This window comes from Oncorhynchus mykiss, chromosome 2 (assembly GCF_013265735.2).
Source record: "Oncorhynchus mykiss isolate Arlee chromosome 2, USDA_OmykA_1.1, whole genome shotgun sequence".
Classification (NCBI taxonomy): domain Eukaryota; kingdom Metazoa; phylum Chordata; class Actinopteri; order Salmoniformes; family Salmonidae; genus Oncorhynchus; species Oncorhynchus mykiss.
This window is the reverse complement of record NC_048566.1, coordinates 53076769-53093073: the sequence shown is the minus strand read 5'-3', so window position 1 is coordinate 53093073 and position 16305 is coordinate 53076769. Positions and strand designations below refer to the sequence as shown.

The window sequence follows — 16305 nt, the reverse complement described above, 5'->3', positions numbered from 1 at the left end:
GGTTCTTCATTTGTTCAGTCGTTTCATTCTCAACCAGGACTTCTATGGAACGCCGTTTGGGTCTTTGCATGTCAAAAAAGATACACGTCAAATAACACTGTTTGATGTGTCAAATAACACTGTTTGATGTGTTGAAAAAGCTTGTTGACCAATCAGGACCAGAATATGACTGCACGTCACATAATTATTTAACACGTTCAAAACATTTTACGTAGTTATTACACATTGATTAAACTATCACTCTTATTTCATATGTCACAAAGATTCATCGATACGTATGCTATGATGCTGGTAAAGTTGTCTCACACACCTACAGTGCTGGTCAGTTATGAAAACGTAGGACACTAGAGAGGCCTTTTCTACTGACTCTGAAAAACACCAAAAGAAAGATGCCCAGGGTCTCTGCTCATCTGTGTGAATGTGCCTTATGCATGCTGCAAGGAGGCATGAGGACTGCAGATGTGGCCAGGACAATAAATTGCAATGACCGTACTGTGAGACGCCTAAGACAGCGCTACAGGGAGACAGGACAGACAGCGCTACAGGGAAACAGGACAGACAGCTGATTGTCCTCGCAGTGGCAGACCACGTGTAACAACATCTGCACAGGATCGGTACATCCGACCAGCACACCTGCGGGACAGGTACAGGATGGCAAAAACAACTTCCCGAGTTACACCAGGAACGCACAATCCCTCCATCAGTGCTCAGACTATCCGCAATAGACTGTGAGGCAGGACTGAGTGCTTGTAGGCCTGTTGTAAGGCAGGTCCTCACCAGACATCACCGGCAACAACATTGCCTATGGGCACAACCCCACTTTCGCTGGACCAGACAGGACTGGCAAAAAGTGCTCTTCACTGACGAGTCGCGGTTTTGTCTCACCTAGGGTGAGGGTCGGATTTGCGTTTATCGTCGAAGGAATGAGCGTTACACCGAGGCCTGTACTCTAGAGGAGGATCGATTTGGAGGTGGAGAGTCCGTCATGGTCTGGGGCGGTGTGTCACAGCATCATCGGACTGAGCTTGTTGTCATTGCAGGAAATCTCAACGCTGTGCGTTACAGGGAAGACATCCTCCTCCCTCATGTGATACCCTTCCCGCAGGCTCATCCAGCGTGACAATGCCCCCAGCCATACTGCTCGTTCTGTGCGTGATTTCCTGCAATACAGGAATGTCAGTGTTCTGCCATGGCCAGTGAAGAGCCTGGATCTCAATCCCATTGAGCATGTCTGGGACCTGTTGGATCGGAGGTTGAGGGCTAGGGCCATTCCCCCCAGAAATGTCCAGGAACTTGCAGGTGCTTTGGCGGAAGAGTGGGGTAACATCTCACAGCAAATACTGGCAAATCTGGTGCAGTCCATGAGGAGGAGATGCACTGCAGTACTTAATGCAGCTGGTGGCCACACCAGATACTGACTGTTACTTTGGATTTTGACCCCCCCTTTTGTTCAGGGACACATTATTCCATTTCTGTTGGTCACATGTCTGTGGAACTTGTTTAGTTTATGTCTCAGTTGTTGAATCTTGAATTGTTCATACAAATGTTTATACATGTTAAGCTGAAAATCAACGCAGTTCACTGTGAGAGGACGTTTATTTTTTTGTTGAGTTTAGTTAGCTGGCTATATACATATATATTTTTTACATTTATTTTATTTCACTTTTATTTAACCAGGTAGGCTAGTTGTGAACAAGTTTTAATTTACAACTGCAACCTGGCCAAGATAAAGCAAAGCAGTGCGACACAAACAACAACACAGAGTTACACATGGAATAAACAAACATACAGTCAATAATACAATAGAAAAAGTGTGTGCAAATGAGGTAGGAAAGGGGAAGTAAGGCAATAAATAGGCCATAGTGGTGAAATAATTACAATATAGCAATTAAACACTGGAGTGATAGATGTACAGAAGATGAGTGTGCAAGTAGATACTGGGGTGCAAAGGAGCAAAATAAATAACAGTATGGGGATGAGGTAGTTGAATGGGCTATTTACAGATGGGCTATGTACAGGTGCATTAATCTGTGAGCTGCTCTGACAGCTGGTGCTTAAAGCTAGTGAGGGAGATATGAGTCTCCAGCTTCAGTGATTTTTGCAGTTCGTTCCAGTCATTGGCAGCAGAGAACTGGAAGGAATTGCTAAGAATAATGAAAATGACTGCAGTTTCTGCTGGTCATTGTTTTCAGGCTGGTTGTATTGGTGCTAGCTAGGTACCAAGCGAAAGCTAGCTACCCCAGAAGTTGCGGTCGAACAAATTATGCTTTATTACCAACACGGTATTGTAAACACATCGTTCGTGGCCAGTGTTTGCTTGTTTGTAGACTTTTTTTGTACAGCTTTGACAGTGCTACTGTATTGACACGCAAAGCGTTCCATAGTATGTATGTCATGAAGCTAATAGTTGTGACGCTGTGTAACTCCGGTAGGGCAACATCTGAAAAATAGCGCAGTTGGTAGTGTGTACCGGTACTTGACCGATCGGCGAAAGCCAACATCACCCACGACAGAGAACAGTTGATTGTCAAGGGCAATGAATTCCATTATCTTGGCTTTAATGGATTTTGACTTTGAGTTGTTTCGCTTAAATTTTCTTACTCTTTCAAATGACTGCTCGACTTGTTGACTGCTCGATCCACACAGCAGACATTGTGTGGGCTAGGTTAGTAATGCTGTGTTGCATGTATAGCGCAACATTTTACGTGGCATAATAACATCATATAGGTATGCACGGCAGCTTTGACATCGGTTTTTAACTTCATATGGGTCAGTGAGACGCTAGCGTCCCATCTCGACAAATTCTGGTGAAATTGCAGTGCGCCAAATTCAAATTAAATTTCTATAAATATTTAACTTTCATGAAATCACAAGTGCAACACATCAAAATAAAGCTTAGCTTGTTGTTAATCCAGCCGCTGTGTCAGATTTCAAAAAGGCTTTACGGCGAAAGCTAACCATGCGATTATCTGTGGACAGCGCTCAGCAAACAAAACATTACAAACAGTCAGCAGCCAAGTAGATTAGTCACGGCCAAACCCTCCCTAACCCGGACAACGAACCCAGGGTCTCTGGTACAGTACAGCGCCGTTAACCACTGCGCCACCCGGGAGACCCTGTTATCTGTAATCTTTGTCCAAACATTTCAAACAACTTTCCTAATACAACTTTAGGTATTTTTTTTACATAAATAATAGATCAGATTTAAGACGGGATGAACTGTGTTCAATACCGGAGGAAAACAAAGTGTAGCAAGCTTTCAGGTCACATGCCTCTAACGAAGAGTACACTTCTCTCTACCCTCGTTCTGAACAGTGCTACTTCTTCATTTCTCAAAGGAAAAACCTCCACATCCAGTGGAAGCGATAGGAACTGCAAGCAAGTCCCTTAGAAATCTGTATTCCCAATGAAAACTCATTGAAAAGAGAGTGACCTCAAGGCCGGGTGGTGCAGTGGTTAAGGGCGCTGTACTGCAGCGCCAGCTGTGCCATCAGAGTCCCTGGGTTCGCGCCCAGGCTCTGTCGTAACCGGCCGCGACCGGGAGGTCTGTGGGGCGACGCACAATTGGCCTAGCATCGTGGGGATGTCCTTGTCTCATCGCGCACCAGCGACTCCTGTGGCGGGCCGGGCGCAGTGCGCGCTAACCAAGGTTGCCAGGTGCCAGGACACATTGGTGCGGCTGGCTTCCTGGTTGGATGCTGTGTTAAGAAGCAGTGCGGCTGGTTGGGTTGTGTATCGGAGGACGCATGACTTTCACACACCTTTGTCTTTCCCGAGCCCGTACGGGAGTTGTAGCGATGAGACAAGATAGTAGCTACTACAACAATTGGATACCATGAAAAAGGGGTAAAAAAAGAAAAAAAGAAAAAAAAAGAAAATGTCTGAATGGTTTGTCCTTGGGGTATCGCCTGCCAAATAAGTTATGTTATACTCAAACGGTTTTAGAAACTTCAGAGTGTTTTCTATCCAAATATACTAATAATATGAATATCTTAGCTTCTGGGCTAAGGCAGTTTACTTCGGACACGCTTTTCATCCCAATGAAGTTAAATGGTGGATAGGCTTTCATTGGATAAACAGCCATTTCAAAATAATGGCACTTCCTGGATGGATTTTCCTCAGGTTTTCACCTGCAATATCAGTTCTGTTATACTCACAGACATTATTTTAAACAGTTTTGGAAACTTTAGAGTGTTTTCCATCCAAATCGACCAATAATATGCATATCTGGGCCTGAGTAGCAGGCAGTTTACTTCGGGCACGCTTTTCATCCAAAATTCCGAATGCTGCCCTCTATCCTAAAAAAGTTAACATCGCCTTTAAACTAGACATCTGGCTGATACCGATGTTGGCATTTTTAGCTAATATTGGCTAATTCCAATATGTTCACCGATATATCGTGCATCCCTAGTTTCCACAACTACGTCAAATGTCTTCCACAGATCTGACTTCCCCTTTCCCTCCTGAGCAACCAGTAAACATTTGCCCGTTTCGAGTTTCTTTTTCATGTCCTCCTCATCCATTTTGCTTTCGTCATTACTGTGTTCTGTGTTTTTTGTAACCAATTTATTGATGTGTTTATGATAGGTCAGGCCCTATTGGTCGCCTGTGACGCTTACTTGATCCACGTAAAGAGAGCAGGGTTGAGGGAATAGGTCATGTTTTTCGTAAACAAATTAGGGATTTCGGTAACATAACTTTTCAGTCAAAAAAAGAGACTTCAGCTTCAGAACAGACAGTTCAATAAACGCTGTGCATTGGTGCCGTTTCGCTGCAGTAGGGAGGAGAGTGAGACAACGTGTTTCAGTCACACAGGCATGCGCTGGCAATTTTTTTTAACACAGTGTGATCATCAGGCTCTTTCTTGAGTCATTTGTGTGTGCTTAAAGCATCAGACAAGCTCAGTGCATATGTAGTTGATTTTATTATTCAAACACATAGGGTGTGTCTGTCTATATATGGTAAAAATCAGTTGAAACATTTAGACCAATCAATTAGTCGAAAGACTAGGACGACTCGGTCGACCAAGATCTTTTTCAATCGGGGACAGCCCTAATAGATATGTTTTAGTTCAATAAACATGAATTTGCCTATATCTTTATGTGAATGAATATCATAGACAGATTTAATTCACAACCTGAGTAAGTGGAAACTCAAAACACATTAGCTATATCGTTATTCAAAATAGAATACCCACTGGTAGTAGCCATGTATTAATATAACAGTAAATGTAATGTCCTAAAAAAACGTAGCAGTCTTAGCCTACTACCCAATGAGGCCCAATGGCCAATGCGCATTTGTGCGCTCTGTATCGCAAAGCCATATAAAATATGTTGGTCGCAAAAATAGTTGCTATAGAGCTCAAAATTGAGTTGAAACATAAAACGTATACCTACAGAAAGCTGAGAACCCCCTCTCTTCAACTCTGATAACAAGTATTACACAGGATAGCTGTTTTGTTTTCTTCTTGATTTTGAAATGTTATACAATCAGGAAGCATTTTTTTTCTCCCGGAGCACAGTGGCAGAGCCATTGAGAGTGGCTCACTCATCACAGCATCCAGGCCCCTGCGAAACAGGCACAGCAGCAGGGCTGACATTATAGGAGAATGCACTTTACTGTATGACCAAATCTTGTTTTTAGCCTCCTAAAACAAGTAGATGCTTTGAGTGAGGTGACCATGTAGAATGTGCAGCTCACACCGATGCGACCAACAAAATGTTTTACTCGCACAGCCAAGTCAAAGGGTCCAACAACCCTCCCAAAAGCAATTTATTTTTAACAATCCTCCCCTATTTGGACTACCCACAAATAAATATTGAACTGTCCCTAAATGGTAGCAGTCTGGAGGCCTGTGTGGAAAAGGGGAATGCACAAAATTGTACTGGAGATTCCTGTGTTTAATTCACCAGAGTGGTTGTGTTCACAATTAATCTCTTCCGCCCCCCACTCCTCTCGCCCTCTCTCCTCTTCCTCTCTATTCCCCCTTCTCTCTTTCTGTCACTCTTCCTCAATTGCATAGCATGGTTAGCATACCAGTTTCACTCTCACTGTGACTTATAATATAGCTCAATTCTCTCCACAACTTAGAATGGTCACAAGTGGTGGTACAGTAGCTGACGAAAGCCATCTGGTTGGACTAAATAAACAAATCTAGTGGTGACTTTCTAGGCCATTGGGACATTTATTAGTAAGCATTTATTCCAGTGGACTGACATGAGTAAAGGGATACCAATTTCTACAACTACTATTACTACTATGATGACTACCTCTATTACTAATTGTATTTATTTAGCACATCAATCACAGTGTAGGTTCTGAAATGCCCCATGTATGTAATAGACAGATACAATATTTTCATATGTTATGTACGTTATAACATATATACAGGGAAACCTGTGACCATTGCGTAAGATCCACATTCCAGTCTTTTCTTCTTAAGGGACATGGCATAAGGACATTTGGAAACACCCCCTCCCCTCCAATACATTATTCTTGGTCAGAGCCACAGACTCGTCAGTACAGCCCTGCCCCTGGAACAGCAATAAAATTCCCTACATGCTTACTCAGACTGCAGCCTGGATTTCTATAGAAACTAGGGTTGGGCGGTATCCAGATTGTCATACCTTCATACTGACACTGAACACAAGTGGCGCTATTTTCAATACGAAGGCTAGCAATGCTAAAAAGTGCACTAAATCAAATCAAATCAAATTTATTTATATAGCCCTTCGTACATCAGCTGATATCTCAAAGTGCTGTACAGGAACCCAGCCTAAAACCCCAAACAGCAAGCAATGCAGGTGTAGAAGCACGGTGGCTAGGAAAAACTCCCTAGAAAGGCCAAAACCTAGGAAGAAACCTAGAGAGGAACCAGGCTATGTGGGGTGGCCAGTCCTCTTCTGGCTGTGCCGGGTGGAGATTATAACAGAACATGGCCAAGATGTTCAAATGTTCATAAAGGACCAGCATTGTCAAGTAATAATAATCACAGGCAGAACAGTTGAAACTGGAGCAGCAGCACGGCCAGGTGGACTGGGGACAGCAAGAAGTCATCATGTCAGGTAAGTCCTGAGGCATGGTCCTAGGGCTCAGGTCCTCCGAGTGAGAGAAAGAAAGAAAGAGAGAATTAGAGAGAGCATACTTAAATTCACACAGGACACCGGATAGGACAGGAGAAGTAGTCCAGATATAACAAACTGACCCAAACTGACCACCCGACACAAACTACTGCAGCATAAATACTGGAGGCTGAGACAGGAGGGGTCAGGAGACACTGTGGCCCCATCCGATGACACCCCCGGTGGAAGGATATAACCTCACCCACTTTGCCAAAGCACAGCCCCCACACCACTAGAGGGATATCTTCAACCACCAACTTACCATCCTGAGACAAGGCCGAGTATAGGCCACAAAGATCTCCGCCACGGCACAACCCAAGGGGGGGCGCCAACCCAGACAGGAAGATCACATCAGTGACTCAACCCACTCAAGTGACGCACCCCTCCTAGGGACGGTATGAAACAGCCCTAGTAAGCCAGTGACTCAGTCCCTGTAATAGGGTTAGAGGCAGAGAATCCCAGTGGAAAGAGGGGAACCGGCCAGGCAGAAACAGCAAGGGCGGTTCGTTGCTCTTGAGTCTTTCCGTTCACCTTCACACTCCTGGGCCAGACTACACTCAATCATATGACCCCCTGAGTCTTCAGTAAATACTTAAAGATTGAGACCGAGTCTGCGTCTCTCACATGGGTAGGCAGACCATTCCATAAAGATGGAGCTCTATAGGAGAAAGCCCTGCCTCCAGCTGTTTGCTTAGAAATTCTAGGGACAATTAGGAGGCCTGCGTCTTGTGTATGTGTAGGTATGTACGGCAGGACCAAATCAGAAAGATAAGTAGGAGCAAGCCCATGTAATGCTTTGTAGGTTAGCAGTAAAATCTTGAAATCAGCCCTTGCCTTGACAGGAAGCCAGTGTAGGGAAGCTAGCACTGGAGTAATATGATACTTTTTTTTGGTTCTAGTCAGGATTCTAGCAGCCGTATTTAGCACTAACTGAAGTTTATTTAGTGCTTTATCCGGGTAGCCGGAAAGTAGAGCATTGCAGTAGTCTAACCTAGAAGTGACAAAAGCATGGATACATTTTCCTGCATCATTTTTGGACAGAAAGTTTCAGATTTTTGCAATGTTACGTAGATGGAAAAAAGCTGTCCTTGAAACAGTCTTGATATGTTCTTCAAAAGAGAGTTCAGGTCAAAAGTTTTAGATCACCTACTCATTCCACCTACCACAGCATTCTGCAGAGATACAGTACGCCATCCCATCTGGTTTGGGCTTAGTGGGACTATAATTTGTTTTTCAACAGGACAATGACCCAACACACCTCCATGCTGTGTAAGGGCTATTTTACCAAGAAGGAGAGTGATGGAGTGTTGCATCAGATGACCTGGCCTCCACAATCCCCCAACATCAACCAAATTGAGATTGTTCGGGATGAGTCGGACCGCAGAGTGAAGGAAAAGCAGCCAACAAGTGCGAACCGTATGTTGGAACTCCTTTAAAGCTGTTGGAAAAGCATTCCAGGTGAAGTTGGTTGGGAGAATGCCAAGAGTGTGCAAAGCTGTCATCTAGGCAAAGGGTGGCTATTTGAAGAATCTCAAATATAAAATACATTTTGATATGTTTAACACTTTTTTGGTTACTACATGATTCCATATGTGTTATTTAATAGTTTTGATGTCTTCACTGTTATTGTACAATTTAGAAAATAGTAAAAATAATGAAAAACCCTTGAATGAGTAAGTGTTCTAAAACTTTTGACTGTAAAGTTCCATAGCGAATATGCAGTTATTATACAATCTCCTCTGACATAAACTATTTGCACTACAGACATGTCAGTTCATAAAGTTATACAAGTAACTACAATGCTACTCACAGTTTGCTACATGCACAAAACAAATATTAGACATAAAGGCTCTCAAACCAGGAGAGTCTGCTGTTGCCAAGAGGAGCTTGATTGCAAGAAGCTAACAACTTAGAAAGATAACTAGCTACTAAGTTAGCAACCAAATTCACAACAGCAGAAGATTTAGCACATTTTAGACCGTTAACTTAATAGTTAGGTTATAAGATATCTAGCTGGCAAACATTTAGTTGTGAATTTCATACTGTAACTAGATCACCTGGTGTGTGCTGCACAACAAAGCTCCGGTCTCTTATTGTTGTGTGCTTGTAAATAACATGTGACTGGGGACTACCGGTAAGCTTAATAAAATAAAATAAAGTATTGACGGTAGGGGTGTAAAAATTCACCAAACACATGGTGCACATATTGCGGTTTTAGGGTCACGGTTCGGTTTGGTACAGCAGGACAATGAGATGCCATTCACAATGTTCAGCATTCACAATGTTCCTGGCATTGTTTGTTGTGACCTGATTGTTATGTTGGGCCTCTCAAGTTTCTACTTTGATGCTGCATTTGTAACCATGTGGGAGGTGGGAATTTACAAGTTGTGAAATCGTAAATGCCAGTTGGATGCATTCATGTGATTTGAACTCATTGAAAAAGACGATTGGCTACCGCTGAGCGATTAATGTATATTACCCTCTGTTCCCCCCATGTCTGTGTGTGGAATTGTTTGTTTGTTACGTGTGGTTCACACCAGGCTGGTTTGCGCCGGGTATGTGTTTGACCCGTGTGTTTTGTTTATTGTACCGTTTGTGTACTTTGGGCATTATCGCTGTTTTCCATGGGCATGAATAAAGTGCGCCTGTTATCACCCATCTCTGCTCTCCTGCACCTGACTTACCTTCAACCAGTTGCGCACATCGTGACAAAAATAGTGATTTTGTCAAGCAGCACAGGCAGCAGCTCTATAGAGATGAGATGATGACTTGAATGAAATAATAAAGTCATCAAAAAAATACATGTAAAATACACAACAGCTGAAATATTGTATTAAAATAAAGTAATAAAGTGAATAAATTATGGTTAATAAGTGATAAGCAGTAATGGGCAGTCGCTAACATCATGGGACTTTTAAAAATTGTTTTATTCTGTGTTGTTACAGCATTCAACCCACATAATGCATAGTGCATTTAATGTTTAGAAAAAATGTATCAAAATCAAAATGGATTTTTTTTACCGAAACCAAACCAACCTCAAAAAGCAATAATTGCTCAGCTCTACTAATGGCCAACAAGCTGCGTGAATCATAAACAAAAAAGACAGATATCATGCTTGTAAACAAATAAAGAGTTAAATAGTTAATTAAATAATGTTTTGATGTTGCATTTAAGGAAATGCTGTTATAGAATAGGTTTGGGCGGTATACCGTATATACCCTATACATAGGAATTTGGAAATAACCATTGCATGGTTTTTCAATACCCTCAATACTGTTGAAACAATTTATTAGAACTTTTTCAATATATTTTTATATTTGTAGCTACTTTTTAAGTAAATGCCTGTAGTCAACTTGTGCAATGCATTAGGAGATAAAGCAGATTGGTTTCTTAATTTCACCTGTCACATTATGAAGCTTACCATCGTTCCCCAGAACAGTTGAACCAGTCATGTGTTTGTTTGTAAATAGCACAACGGGAGAAAGCCGGAGCATATGAGTTTAGCTGTGTATTGACAGGGGTCACGTTTTATATTGAAAGTCAACAGTGTTTTTTTTTTGCTTCAATAGAGTGATCAGGGATGTGCATCTATAGTTTCCTTCACAGAATATACATTTGTGCAACACATTCTGCAGAAAATAGCTTCATTTTCATCAGATGACAACAGAAGTGCAATGCTATTTGGCTGGGTTGTTGAATGTCCTTCCCTATAAGCGTGCTGAAAGTCTGTTGTCAATTTGTTTACTGTAAAATAGCATTGTATCTGGTCAAATAGATATCTGGTCCAAAACGTATCTAAGGGTTTGTAGCAGGCTGATTGGTCGGCTATTTGAGCCAGTAAAGGGGGCTTTACTATTCTTAGGTAGCGGAATGACTTTTTCTTCCCTTCAGGCCTGAGGGCACACACTTTCTAGTAGGCTTAAATTGAAGATATGGCAAATAGGAGTGGCAATATCGTACACTATTATCCGCAGTCATCTTCCAAAATGTTACATTTTGTCAGACCCCTGTGGCTTGTCATTGTTGTCCAAAAAAATTTGCCTCTTCCACATTCTCTTTACGGAATTCAAAATTACAATTCTTGTCTTTCATAATTTGGTCAGATATACTTGGATGTGTTGTGTCAGCATTTGTTGCTGGCATGTCATGCCTAAGTTTGCTAATCTTGCCAATGAAAAAATAATTAAATTAGTTGACAATATCAGTCGGTAGCAAGTTATTATTTTAATGAACCTTGTTTCTTAACATATGTTAACGTGGGCTATTTTGATAACTTTTCTGGGATGCTTGATTGTTTTCATTGCTTTACTGGAAAGATTAGCAGAGTAGATATTCTCATTTTATTTATGTTAGTGCAGGGTGAGCTGCACATAGTGTACTTCCTAATAGGGCACACCGTCTAAGTGCTAACAGCATAAATCTGGTTCAAAAGCATATGATTGCTGCATGCAATAGCTGTAGGATCAGCAGAGGTATTCAGGGCAGTTAGAGGGATATAAATTAGGTACATTTGCTAAAGCATTATGATGACTCAGGTAGGGATTAACTGAGCTGGACTTGGGTCATTGTCTCAACGCAGCCTTATAGTGCTGTGAAAAGATCCAGACACCCAAATTATTTGGGTGGATCTCATCCTCCTATGAAACGTGTTTTGCTTCCAAAAGGAATCAAAATTGTCAACAAAAGTTATACCCATTGAGCTGCAATAATCAAGAAGCCAGTTGTGAAGAGAAAGAATCCTGCTAAAGACAAGTATATGTCAAAACATTGTTTATTTGCGCAATGTCTCTCGTTTACATTCGCTTGTGAATGTCCAAACTGACCAAAAATTACATTCAGTAGTTACCACCTATATATGTATAACTTTATGAGCTAGATTGCCTGTCTTTGCAATTGGTTTATTTTTGTTTGCTCTCGTTTGTATATTTTGCTAACAGCCTCCTTGGAAATTCGCTATTACGTGTGCAATTTTTTTTTTGTTGCGTTCTTGTAATAGACGCCCAATGAGCTTTTTTGCTTTTTGGTGAACCTTTTGTACTAAACCGGTAATAACATAAATTCCGAGATGAGAGAAGGACTGTATGATGATATGAAAATCTGGATCCATCCCAACCCTATTATAGAGGCCATTTCCTTAGTAGTTGACATCAGAGGTCACCATGTGGGAGAAGTGGGTGCTCAGGATGATAGATGAGTTTCTCACGAGTAATGACCAGTTGCAGGGCCGTTCAAGGGATTTTTCCCATTCATATGTGGTAAATTCCCACTTCCCACGGTTACGAACACACCATGACACTGCCTTCAAAATGTTTATCTGACTTCATAAAGATAATTAAAATATACAAGCAAGCATGAGGCAATGAGTTGACGTTGACTAGAAAGAATTGGTTGAGAGTTCAGAGTTCACCCTGTACAGATACAAGTTACCACAGAGATCATACATCCATATAGGTAGCATCAGAGTTATCTTCAGTGATCATGTTTCAGATAGATACCAGACATAGATACTATAGTATTATTCTATCAAACATTCAATAGTCAGTACTGGCCCTTTAGAGGGGGAAGGGCTGACTAGGCCTTGGGAATTATCCTTTGTGCTTTACTTTGTGTTCCTGGACCATTTCCCATGCAGTTCCAGGTGACAGAGAGGTACATAAATTAGTGCCTATCAAATCAAAGTTTATTTGTCACGTGCGCTGAATACAACAGGTGTAGGTAGACCTTACAGTGAAATGCTTACTTACAGGCTCTAACCAATAGTGCAAAAAGGGTATTAGGTGAACAATAGGTAGGTAAAGAAATAAAACAACAGTAAAAAGACAGGCTATATACAGTAGCGAGGCTATAAAAGTAGCGAGGCTACATACAGACACCGGTTAGTCAGGCTGATTGAGGTAGTATGTACATGTAGATATGGTTAGTGACTATGCATATATGATGAACAGAGAGTAGCAGTGGCGTAAAAGAGAGATTGGCGGGTGGTGGGTGGGACACAATGCAGATAGCCCGGTTAGCCAATGTTCGGGAGCACTGGTTGGTCGGCCCAATTGAGGTAGTATGTGCATGAATGTATAGTTAAAGTGACTATGTATATATGATTAACAGAGAGTAGCAGCAGCGTAAAAAGAGGGGTGGGGGGGCACAATATGTAAATTGTCCGGGTAGCCATTTCATTACTTGTTCAGGAGTCTTATGGCTTGGGGGTAAAAACTGTTGAGAAGCATTTTTGTCCTAGACTTGGCACTTCAGTATCGCTTGCCATGCGGTAGTAGAGAGAACAGTCTATGACTGGGGTAGCTGGGGTCTTTGACAATTTTTAGGGCCTTCCTCTGACACCGCCTGGTGTAGAGGTCCTGGATGGCAGGCAGCTTAGCCCCAGTGATGTACTGGGCCGTACGCACTACCCTCTGTAGTGCCTTGCGGTCAGAGGCCGAGCAATTGCCGTACCAGGCAGTGATGCAACCATGCTCTCGATGTTGCAGCTGCAGAACCTTTTGTGGATCTTAGGACCCATGCCAAATCTTTTTAGTTTCCTGAGGGGGAATAGGCTTTGTCGTGCCCTCTTCACAACTGTCTTGGTGTGTTTGGACATTCTAGTTTGTTGTTGATGTGGACACCAAGGAACTTGAAGCTCTCAACCTGCTCCACTACAGCCCCGTCGATGAGAAGCCTAGCCTACATGTGTAATGTAGTAAGATTGTGAACACTTGAAAGCTTGATGAAGGAAGCAACATTTAATTGCTACATCTGTTTTGAATTCAGTGAGTTGTGTTAGCGGTTGTTTCTTACAGTAACATGATTTGTGTACTGTTACTGTAGCAGTTAAGTCTGTGGCGTAATATGCTCTATTTGGTCTAAAGCAGATTCTGCCAATGAAATTGCAGGGCGCCAAATACAAATCAACAGAAATCTCATAAATAAAATGTCTCAAACATACAAGTATTAGGCACCATTTTAAAGATACAATTCTCGTTAATCCACCCACAGATTCTGATTTCAAAAATGCTTTACAGTGAAAGTTCCACAAACGATTATGTTAGGTCACCACCAAGTCACAGAAAAACCCATCCATTTTTCCAGCCAAAGAGAGGAGTCACAAAAACCACAAATAGAGATAAAAATTAATCACTAACCGTTGATGATCTTCATCAGATGACACTCATAGGACTTCATGTTACACAATACATGTATGTTTTGTTCGATAAAGTGCATATTTATATCCAAAAATCTCATTTTACATTGGTGTGTTATGTTCAGTAGTTCAAAAACATGCTGTGATTTTGCAGAGAGCCACATCTGTTCACAGAAGTACTCATTCTAAATGTTGATGAAAATTAAAGTGTTATGCATGGAACTTTAGATATACTTCTCTTTAATGCAACCACTGTGTCAGATTTCAAAAAAACTTTCCGGAAAAAGCATAATCTGAGTACGGCACTCAAAGCCCAAACCAGCCAAAAGAAATATCCGCCATGTTGCGCAGTCAACATTAGTCAGAAATAGCATTATAAATATTCACTTACCTTTGATGAACTTCATCAGAATACACTCCTAGGAATCCCAGTTCCACAATAAATGTTGGATTTGTTTGATAATGTCCATCATTTATGTCCAAATAGCTTATTTTGTTAGGGCTTTTGGTAAACAAATCCAAACGCACGTTCAGGTCCAGCCGAACGTCGGACGAAAAGTTCAAAAAGTTATATTACAGGTCGTAGAAACTTGTCAAACTAAGTATAGAATCAATCTTTAGGATGTTTTTATCATAAATGTTCAATAATGTTCCAATCGGAGAATTCCATTGTGCAATGGAACGAGAGCTACCTCTCATGTGAAATGCGCGTGAGTGAGAACGAGGCTGCTGCCAGACCCCTTGGTCAAACATCTCTCATCCGTCCCCCCTTCACAGTAGAAGCCTGAAACAACGCTCTAAAGACGGTTGACATCGAGTGGAAGCCTTAGGAAGTGCAAGGTGACCCATATCCCACTGTGTATTCGATAGGGAGTTCAAAAACTACAAACCTCAGATTTCCCACTTCCTGTTTGGATGTTTTCTCAGGTTTTTGCTTGCCATATGAGTTATGTTATACTCACAGACATCATTCAAACAGTTTTAGAAACGTCAAAGTGTTTTCTATCCAATACTACTAATAATGCATATATTTGCATCTGGGACTAAGTAGGAGGCAGTTTACTCTGGGAACGCTATTCATCCAAAAGTGAAAATGCTGCCCCCTATCCCAAAGAAGTTAAAGGTTGGAGGTTGCCTTATCTTGCCAATCTCTTGTCTACTGTAATATTCCAGCTCAGCAAAGGACAGGTTTTACGAGACTATGAGGAAGCTAAAGACTCACAAGGTTGTCATGTTTTCCAAAATGTCTCAAAAACATATGAACTTTGCTTATGACTATTACATACTTTGCTAAGAAAATATTATTCTATTGTGGACCTCTAATACCCCTCCTACATTTAAAATGTGGATTGACCAGATTGTTGACTTTTTCCCTCTTGAAAAGCTCACTTATGACCTCTGCAAGAGACAGCCCAAGTTAGATAGATTCTGGTCTCCACTACTCAACTATATTTCAAATTGGACAGAGTGAATGGGGTGATTAGGGAAATGAGCAGATACATGTTGTGTAAGGTGCTGTAAAATCTAAAAACTAATTATTTGCTTGTCGTCTCAGCTAAGGCTGGAAATAGCTAATAAGAACCTTGATAGTGCTGCTGCAAGTTTTATATATATTTGTATCTTTTAATAATTATATATTATTATTTATTATTCTTTAAAAAATATATATTATTATTATTATTCTTTATTTCTATTTTTTAAAATTCTGTCACATCTGTGAATGTGGAATGTGTTTTGTTGGTTGATTGAAAAACAAGAAAACGTAATAAAACTTACATTTAAAAAAAAAAAAAAAAGCATATGAACAAGTCGTACAAGTTTTTACAATTACTGATCATAGCCCTCAAATTCGAACGCCATTCAAATGTCTAACCTGAATATACAGGTCACACACATATACTAGGTCCACACGCATGCACTGGTAGTAGTAGCATTTCCCTTGTATCGGTAGCTAGCTAGCCCACAAGTCATAGCATATTCATTTTATCGGTAGCTTGCTAACTGCTCTCTCCACAGGTCATAGCCTTTCTATTGTATCGGTAGCTAGCTAAC

The 16305-nt window shown here is 41.2% G+C and overlaps 1 protein-coding gene across 1 annotated transcript in view; it reads left to right on the top strand.

The window, feature by feature from the left end:
• The window catches only part of snx33 (sorting nexin 33), a 39255-nt gene that overhangs the window by 19474 nt on the left and 3476 nt on the right, over positions 1-16305 (top strand). The window lies entirely within an intron of this gene.